Source organism: Alligator mississippiensis, chromosome 11 (genome assembly GCF_030867095.1).
Source record: "Alligator mississippiensis isolate rAllMis1 chromosome 11, rAllMis1, whole genome shotgun sequence".
Lineage (NCBI taxonomy): Eukaryota > Metazoa > Chordata > Crocodylia > Alligatoridae > Alligator > Alligator mississippiensis.
This window is the reverse complement of record NC_081834.1, coordinates 50393314-50402092: the sequence shown is the minus strand read 5'-3', so window position 1 is coordinate 50402092 and position 8779 is coordinate 50393314.

The following is an 8779-nucleotide window of genomic DNA, read 5'->3' as shown; positions in this document are numbered from 1 at the left end:
CGGGTCTCTCTGGACTATGAGTTGGGCCAGGTGGCATTTTTTGACGTTGGCAATCAAGTCCCGATCTTCACTTTCCAGACTGCATTTTTTACGGGGGAGAGAATCCGCCCTTGGTTCCGGGTTGGTGCAATAGCTTATCTTGAGCTATGTCCCATAGCTCTGGAATGAAATATCCTACTGAAATTGGGACTGTAGCCTAAGGCTTGTCTGTGTGGCTCTGCAGCAGGGGTCAGAAACCTATGGCAATGACTGGGTCACAAGAGGTGGCGCGCTACTCAGAGGTTGACCACCCCTGCCCTGCAAGACTTGTGCCTTCCTGCAGATGTTCCCACTGTCTACTCTCTATGACCCTAGAGACTCCTTGAGTATGAACTGCCCAACCAGGGAGAGCAGGAAGTTGGCAAGATGCAGATGTCAGTCCTGTCTCCCAGTTGACTGTGTTGGCTACAAATGTCCAACTTTCTGCTACAACTGTGCAGCCTGTTTGTTCTGTTCCAAGAGGACACGTGGTGCACGGCAGATTTGAAAGAATGGAAAACAGTACTGAAAATGCCACTCTGATTCTTCCTTAGTTCATCCATTTAATTAATAAGGGGAGCTATTGCAGTGCTTTAACGCAATGCTTATCTAATTTTTCAATACTTTTTATTATTTGTCAGTTGCAAGTAATGTGATAGCCTCATAACTGGTAAATAAAACATTTTTGACAGATACAGAATTCTCCTTGGACTGCTTGTCCATATGAGCATGCTCACTAGGGGACATGTGTCTCAAGTATTCAGTCTCAGATGTTTTCTACCCCATTGCATGCCCTAACCCCATTCTTTTACATGCTTGGATCTGAAGACGTAAAAAGAGGCAAGGAATTTTAAGGTGATATTTTTTTATTGGACCAAGTATGTGAGGGGTGGGCTAGTATTTGTGCCTGAGGGCCACATACAGAGTTTTGATGAGCTGTCATGGGCCAGGTCAGCACCCCCCAATTCTCGCCCCACCCGCACAACAACTTGCCAAAACTCTCTCTGGGGCTGTGGGTGGGCAGGGAGCAGTGTTTGGGAGCAGGACAGGCAGGCAAGGCTAGGAACATGGGGCCAAGTCATAGGGTGTTCCCAGCTCGGGGCCAGGGCTTAGCCAAGGTGCAGTCTTCTCCCTGCATGCTCTGCCCTGTGGGGTGGGGTGTGTGTCTGTATGTGGGAATGTGTGGGGGGCAATGTGTGTGTGCGTGTGCGCGAGGGGGTGCTGCCTGGGCACTAGGTCTCAGGAGCCAGCTGGGGGTGAGGGGAGGGAGGAGGCAGGGGGTGCATGTAGCAGAGCTCACTCAGGTATTGCAGTCCACAGCTTCCCCATAATGCTCCACATAGTGTCAAGCACCACGGGGGCAGCTGCAAACCTCAGCATCCGAGCAAGCTCTGCTGCACATGTCCCATGCTTCCCCCTCCCTCCCCTCACCCTCAGCTTCAGCCTGCACCTGCTAGCCCATTTCTGACCCCGACCAGCGGGCAGCTTCCAGCAGGGCTGTTCCTGTTGTGGCTGCGGCTGGCTGGGTGCTGCTCCACTCCCCTTGCCTCCAGCAGTGACTCCTCCTCCCACTCTTGCCCCTGCTGTGCTACTCAGGCCGGCAGGACATTTCAGCCAGGCAGCTCCTGTGGGAGGCAAGGGGAGCAGAGCAGCACTGGGAACAATGCTCCTGGAAGTGTGTGCAGTGGTTGGGGGCCCAGGCTGGCAGGTGCAGGAGGGAGCATGGCATGGGCTGGCCTGGCAGTAGTAAGTGGGGCTTGGCCCCATGTCGAGTGCCGTGGGGGCAGCTGCAGGCTGGATCCAGTCAGTTGGTGCCTGGATCCAGCCTGCACGCCATATTTTACCCATCCCTGAGCTGTGTAGTTGGGATAGAGTCAGACAAGCTTTCAAAGGCAAGGCGTTCTTTCTCAGGTCACACACCTGAGAAATACACACTTCTTGCTTGCAAATAAGAGTGTTTGCACAGTTCCATAGTTTCTTCTTGCCTTGGATCAAGATCAAGTGCTTTGCTGGTAGGTTATTCTTGTGCCCCACAGGTTTTTCAACCCTTTTTTTAAAGACGCATTGGAACAAGCACCCCAGACCCTTCTCTGCTTCACTGCCACCTCTAGGGAAAAGTGTCCCTGTGGGCCCAGCTTTGAGATCCCTATCACCAGTTTCCCCACAATTGCATGCATTGGGATCTCATGTACCTTCTCTTTCCATCTCTCCAGCCCCATATCGCCAGAGTTGGCCATGATATTGTTCACAGAACTGGGGGACTTGGTGTTTTCTCCAGATCTGGATTATCTTCTTTCCCAATTCTATTTTTGTTTCCAATCCTGGATCCAGTCCTTCTGGTGCTACCTGGAGAGGTCATGTTGGCAAAGATCTGACAAGGATCATGGTTACACCTACTCTGCACAGCCGCATCACCGATCCAGAGCTCTCTTTAAAAGTTTCCTAGAGCATCAGCATGCAAGCAAAAAGCTCCACCCATCTTAGCAGCTTCAGCTGCATCTGACCTCCAACCTTTGGGAGGCACTGACATCTCCAGCTAACAGGACTAGTCTCCCTCAGTTAGCTTTTACAAACCAGGATGAGCATGGGGTACAGTTCACAGTTGTTGTCACCCCCCCCCCCCTCCACTTCACCTGCATCATTGGGCAGCAGTGATTGAATCTAAGCCATGTAACCCAGGCAAGACAGAAGTTCTCCAACCCCAAACTCTGACTGTTACAAGGGACAACCCCCAAGCTGTGCTGGATACAAGCCACTTTGAAAATTAGGAGTTTCTCTGAAACTCCTCACAGCAGACCACAGAAAACTCAGATTTGGGTCAGGTGGAACTGGCCTGGGCACTGTGCTCCACATGCCTGTTTCCAGGAGGATCGTGTTGGGGGCTGGACCAGGAAGGGTTGCTGTAGGGGCAGACAAGAGTATGTACATGGTTTGGGATATGTAGTAACAGAGTGATAGAGAAAGATGATCAGGATTTAAAGTAGGGAGAGTACAGTGGTGTCTTGATAACTGAGGAGAGGGGAAGGATTGCATCCTGATGGTTAGGATGGAGCAGGAAACAAGCCCAAGAAACAATTCTGGTCACAGAAGCTCCCCTGCTTTTATAACTCAAGTCAGGAGACTCCTGTAATGAGCATCCTGTTCTCTCTCACTTTGCAGAGGCTACCATTGTATGAACTGCTGGGCTCTATTTTGGAAAGTGAGGAAATGAGAACATAGTTCATGTCACCCAGAGGAAGAGGGTGCTGTTCACTCCCCACCCTTGGCCGACATGAAACCAACCAGAGTTTCAGGGGAGAAGGAGATGGAGGGGAAAGAGAGAGGACAAGGGGCGAGGTGAATAGAGAGATACAAAAGAAGAGAACCTACAAGGAGAAGAGAAAGTAAAACTGGGAAGTAAGAAACACCAGAGTAGGGACCAGGACAGTGGGAGAGAGAGGCACTGAATGGGCGCAGTAACTCCAGGGTCATTAAACTTTGCTTGGGAGCAAGTCTACATGTGTACCTCTTGGGCACATATTTGCACCCAACGGGATCATCCTAGTCCAGGATTGCTTCTGCCCTGCTCTGCCCAACTGAAAAAACAACCAAGGGGAGCTCCAGGCTCCCCTGTGTGCCAGCCCCAGCCTGGCAGGAGGCATGGGGGTCAGGCCTGGCCTGGGGTGGGGGTTGTGGAGCTGACCCTATGGAGCTCAGAGTCGGCTGTGGACAGTGCTCCTGGGAGAAGCATGTGCTGGTTCCCAGAGATGGAGAGGTGGGGCCGTGTGCCCATACCATACCCTTCCTTCCTTCCCTTGGCATTGCAGTGGCAGTGGGGCCCAGAGCTTCCCCACAGTGCGTGCCCTGCAGCTGTGGAAGAGGCTGGGGTTTGTCACAACCCAAAGTTGTGATTTGTTGTTTGTATGTGCTTCGGCAAAGCTAAATTATGCTCCTGTTCAAATTACAGCTTCCTTGCATGGTGGAGTTCTCTGCTGCAAGAGAGAACTCCGGTGCAATGGGGGATTTCCCGCCAATTTGCAGCTTCTTTGCAGTGTGCATTTCTTTTGCATCTCGGAGATGCACGGTGCAAAGGAGTTCCCGCCATTTGTATTTAGATTCGCGCCACATTATTGGCTGGTTCTGAATATAGGCACACGTGGTGGCTAGCTATTAGCTTGCTAGCCGTACAAAAGGCTTGGGTAGTTTCCGCCCAAGTCGGAGAGAGAGGAAAACTGGAGGACTTCACGAACTCCAGGAGGAGGAGACTTCGCGCTGTGTGAAGATCTCTAAGCGATGTGGACCCTTGCAGATCCAACGCGCCTTTCTTAAGCAGGCAACAGAGGTCTAAACAGCCTCTGGCCTCTCCCCGTCGCCGAGCACAATCCTAGACGTATCCCTATCCTTCAAACCCAATTTTCGAACCCACGGAGTCTTAACAGCTCCGGGGGACCTGGGAACCGAACAAAACCCACGGAGATTAAGCCACTCTGTGAGGAAAGAATTGCCGAACCCGCGGAGCCTAAACCACTCCGGGGCCAAAGAACCGAGTTTGTCAGAGTCCTCCAACGAGGACTCAAGCGGAGCTGCACCTGGAAAACTATCCAGCCTACACCGCGACCATCTTGGGTGTAAGTAAATAATCTTTTCAATCAACCACTACGCCTCCGTAACTAATTCTAGCTCGCGCGTACCAAACCGCCCCGCGGTTTTCTCCAGCCCCACGTCTGTCTAACCCGAAAATCCTTGCCCACTGTCTCTCCGCTGCAATTCCTCCCCCAGTGGCCAGAAGAAGCTTCCTCGTCCAGTTCCTGGAGACAGCTGGCTCTTGAGAGTCTGATTCCCTTCCCCTGTCCCAGAGGATGGCAGCACATCCATCAGCATTGTCCTGATTATTATAGTGTGACGTGTCCCTTCCTGTCACGTGGGAGACCGGGTTCAATTCTTAGATTCATAGACTAGATGTTAGGGTCGGAAGAGACCTCAATAGATCATCGAGTCCGACCCCTGCATAGGCAGGAAAAAGTGCTGGGTTCAGATGACCCCAGCTAGATCCCCATCTAACCTCCTTTTGAAGACCCCCAGGGTAGGGGGCCATTCCAGATTTTGGCCACTCTAACTGTGAAGAAGTTCCTCCTAATGTCCAGTCTAAATCTGCTCTCTGCTAGCTTGTGGCCATTGTTTCTTGTGACCCCCAGGAGCGCCTTGTGAGTAGAGCCTCACCAATTCCCTTCTGTGCCCCCGTGATGAAGTTATAGGCAGCCACAAAGTCGCCTCTCAACCTCCTCTTGCGGAGGCTGAAGAGGTCCAGGTGCCCCACTCTCTCCTCGTAGGGCTTGGCCTGCAAGCCCTTAACCATATGAGTGTCCCTTCTCTGGACCCTCTCCAGGTTATCTGCATCCCTCTTGAAGTGCGGCGCCCAGAATTGCACGCAGTACTCCAACTGCGGTCTGACCAGCGCCCGATAGAGGGGAGTATCACCTCCTTGGCTCTATTTGTCATGCACCTGCTGATGCATGATGAAGTGCCATTGGCTTTTCTGATGGCTTCATCACACTGAAGACTCACATTAATCTTAGAGTCCGCTAGGACTCCAAGATCCCTTTCTAATTCAGTGCTACCAAGTAGGTCATTTCGTAGGCAGTAGGTGTGCTGGACATTTTTCCTCCCTAGGTGCAGCACTTTGCCTTTCTCCTTGTTGAATTGCATTCTGTTGTTTTCTGCCCACTTGTCCAACTGTCCAGGTCTGCTTGTAGTTGTTCCCTGCCCTCCAGCGTGTCCACTTCTCCCCACAGTTTTGTATCATCCACAAACTTGGACAGTGTACGCTTCACTCCCTCGTCCAAGTCACTGATGAAGACATTGAAGAGTATTGGTCCAAGGACCGAGCCCTGCGGGACCCCACTGCCCACACCCTTCCAGGTCCACACCGACCCATCCACCACCACTCTCTGGGTTGAACCCTCTAGCCAATTTGCAACCCACCGAACTGTGTAATCATCCAAGTCACAGCCTTTTAACTTGTTCACCAGTATGGGGTGGGTTACCGTATCAAAGGCCTTCCTGAAGTCTAAGTAGACAATGTCAACCCCTACTCCTGCGCCCAGGTGTTTTGTAACGGGTGAGACTGACTGGTCTATAGTTGCCTGGATCCTCCTTCCTCCCCTTCTTGAAAATGGGGACCACATTGGCCCTTTTCCAGTCTTCCGAGACCTGGCCCGTGCGCCACGAGTGTTCAAATATTCTTGCCAGTGGCTGTGCATTGACGTCATCCAGTGCCTTCAGTACCCTCGGATGGAGCTCATCCGGGTCTGCTGACTTAAATGCACCCAGTTCCTCCAAGTGACTCTGCAACATCTCAGGGTCAACGCTTGGTAGTCTGGTGCCCTGCTGTTGTCTCTCTACAATCCCATTGGGAGACTTGTCTTGCCCCTCACTTAGGAACACTGAGGCAAAGAACTCATTGAGGAGTTCAGCCTTGACCCCCCTGTCTGTCACCAATTGCTTTTGCCTGTTCAGTAGGGGTCCTATTCCACCCTGGACCTTTCTTTTACTCCCTATATATCTGAAAAACAATTTTTGGTTATCCTTAACTTGGGATGCCATCCTCATCTCCATGGTAGCTTTGGCCTTTCTAACTGGCTCCCTACAACTGCGAGCTGAGGAGGTATAGTCCTCTTTACTAATCCCTCCCTGTTTCCACTGCTTATATGCCCACCTTTTTGCCCTTAGGCTGCTCTGGATTTCTCTGGTCAGACAGGGAAGCCTCTTGGCCCCTTTCCCTGCTTTCCTCCACATTGGGATCATCTCCCTCTGTGCCCGAAGTATAGTTTCCATAAGGCACAGTCACCCTTCCTGGGCTCCCATCTCGCTAAATCTCTTACTCTGCAGTGTGTCATAGATTAAACGCCTGAGTTTGCCGAAGTCAGCCTTCCTAAAGTCTAGCACTTCCACCCTACCAGTTACCTTACCCACTCTATGCCTTATGATGAATTCTATTATTTGGTGATCACTGTCCCCCAGGTGACCGCTGATCTGTAGGTCCCCTCCCATGTCATCCCCTGTTGCCAATACCAGGTCCAGTAAGGCATTCCCCCTAGTGGGACCATGTACCTCCTGAGTCAGATGGAGGTCCTGTACACAGGATAGGAACCTGAGTGAACGGTGGGAATTTGCTGTCTGCATCTCCAAGCAGATGTCAGGGTAGTTTAGGTCCCCCATGACTACCGCCTCCTTAGTTTTTATGGTCCTTAGTTTGAGAGCTGCCTCAGAAGCCCCAAATCTAGTTCTTCCCTGTCGTGTGGGGGTCTGTAACAGACCCCTACCACCAAATTTCTTTCCCCTTGTCCTCCATGTATCCTAACCCATAATCCTTCTACTTTCTCCTCCTTTGAATCCATTTTGATAAGGGTCGATGTATAACGCTCCTTGACACAGAGCGCAACCCCTCCCTCCCCCTCTCCTCCCTACTCTGTCCTTTCTGCACAGCTTATAGCCCTCATTGTGCACCACCCAGTCGTGGGTAGAGTCCCACCAGGTTTCAGTTATCCCCACTAAGTTGTAAGTGTTTTCTGCAAGCAGGAGTGCTAATTCATCCTGCTTGTTCCCATGTTCCTAGCAGTGGTGTACAGGTACGTGAGCCCTGTGACTGGCGCCTTTGTTGCCCCCCGGTTCTGATGCCCAAAGGCCCCCTATGGCTTACCTGCTTATGGCTCACCTGTGCTGTACTGCTGGCTGTCCCTTGGATTGCAGGTTCCTGATGTTCTCCTTCTTCTTCCTCCCCGTCCCCCGTCTAAGCTAGCTTAAAGCCTGACATAGGAGATCAGCCAACCTGTTGGAGAAAATACTTTTACCTTTCGCTGAGAGGTGAAGTCTATCATGCCCCAGGAAGTCCCCTGCCAGGAAGTGTGGGTCGTGGTCCAGGCAGCCAAATCCTGCACCATGGCACCAAGTTCTGAGCCGCAGGTTGACCTCCCCTGATGCAGGTGCTGTGATGCCTACTGCGACCTCTGACCGGGAGGATGGAGGAGAAGACCACCTGTGTCCCTGTCTCTCTAAGCCTGGCCCGCAGAGCCCTGTAGTCACCCATGACACGGTCAGGACTACTCCTAGCTGTGTCATTGGTTCCCACATGGATGAGGACCATGGGAGAGTAGTCCGAGGGCCGGATCAGGTCAGGAATCCATGTTGTGACATCCTGGATCTTGGCCCCTGGCAGGCAACACACCTCACGCGCCATGGGATCTGGGCAACAGATGTTTCCCTCTGCTCCTCTCAGTAGGGAGTTGCCCACTACGATGACCCGTCTCCTCTTCCTCTGGTAGCTTGTCTGGCCCTCAGCTTGCTCAGGAATGGATTGAGATACCTCCTGTGCCACTTCCTCCACCGCACTCTCCTCCATTGCAGCCAGGGCTTCGTATCTGTTCCCCAACTGCACCAGTGGATCCATTTGTGCGGTGAGCGGCTTGGCCCTCCGGGATGTGACGGTCGTCCATCCTTCCTATCAGCTTTGGGGCTTCTGCAGTCTGCTCCTCTGCCTGGTGTCTGGCTCTGCAGAGAAAGGAAGTACCCATCAGTCTCCTCCTCAATTGCCCTGATCCCCCTCAGCCTGCTCACCTCTGCCTGGAGTACCGCCACCTGCCCCTCCATTGCCTCAACCCTGGCACATGTGGGGCAGGTGGGGGGACCCTGGCCTCCCCCCGCCCCCAGGCTCTGTCTGGCTCCCCGGGAGGTGGCAGCATCGGGGCAGGGTCCCTGGCTGCTCTCCGAGTTACCACCCCCATCA